This window comes from Arachis duranensis, chromosome 4 (assembly GCF_000817695.3).
Source record: "Arachis duranensis cultivar V14167 chromosome 4, aradu.V14167.gnm2.J7QH, whole genome shotgun sequence".
Lineage (NCBI taxonomy): Eukaryota > Viridiplantae > Streptophyta > Magnoliopsida > Fabales > Fabaceae > Arachis > Arachis duranensis.
In genome coordinates, this window is record NC_029775.3 from 71,649,139 (window position 1) to 71,650,286 (window position 1,148).

Genomic DNA, 1,148 nt, shown 5'->3' on the forward strand with positions numbered 1-1,148 from the left:
CTGCAAATCAAAGTAACATTGTTCCCTCTTTTATCAAATTCCAGTAATTTCACTTTTAATCCAAATTAATCCTTGTTGACATCCTAACTAAGATCAATAAAGTAAATATTGATTGCTTCAAACCAATAATCTCTGTGGATTCGACCCTTACTCACGTAAGGTATTACTTGGACGACCCAGTACACTTGCTGGTCAGTTGAACGGAATTGTGCCCACTCATACCAAAAATCCTAAGTTCCACAATCCTACAATAAATATATTAATGCTATATTGATGTGATCACAATTTCGTCCACCAAGTTTTTGGCGCCGTTGCCGGGGATTATTAAGTTTGGACAATTGAAGGTTTATTTTATTTCTTAGATTAGGAATAATTTATATTTTTTTTTATTGTTATAGAGTCATTAAATTTTGATAGGATAGTTTCTTTTCAAGAACATCTGCATCAAGTGTCATATTTATTCCCAATTGGCTAAAGCATTGGCTTATATTCTTGATAAGGGAGCACCAGTACTTTTGAAAATCTTTTTCAAAAATAATTTTTCTTGATTTAATCTTGTGCCAAATTCCAAGTTTGGTGTTTTAGTGTTAATTTTTGTAATTTTCGAAAATTTTCTTAAAGTTTTCTAAAAAATTTTAAGTTTGGTGTTCTTGTGAATCTTCAAAGTGTTCTTGAGTTTTCCTTGTGTCTTGATCTTAAAATTTTTAAGTTTGGTGTTCCTTGGTGTTTTCCCTCCAAAAATTTTCGAAAATAAGGAGCATTAGATCTAAAAATTTTAAGTCTTGTGTCTTTTGCATGTTTTTCTCTTTCATCATAAAATTCAAAATTCAAAAAAAAAAATTTATATTCTCCAACTACTTTTTCGAATTTTTTTATATTTTTAGATTTTAATTTCATTTTTCTTTCGAAAAAAAAAATAATAAATATTTTTAACTTCTTTTTATTTATTTCATTACTATATTTCAAACTATAAATTCTCGACTTGTATTCCATTATGGAAGTAAGTATGAGTGAACAGTCCAAGAGGACTCTGGGGTCATATGCTAACCCCACTACTGCTTCATATGGAGTAGTATCTGTATACCTTCCATTGGAGTTAGTAGCTTTGAGCTGAATCCTCAGCTCATTATCATGGTGCAGCAAAACTG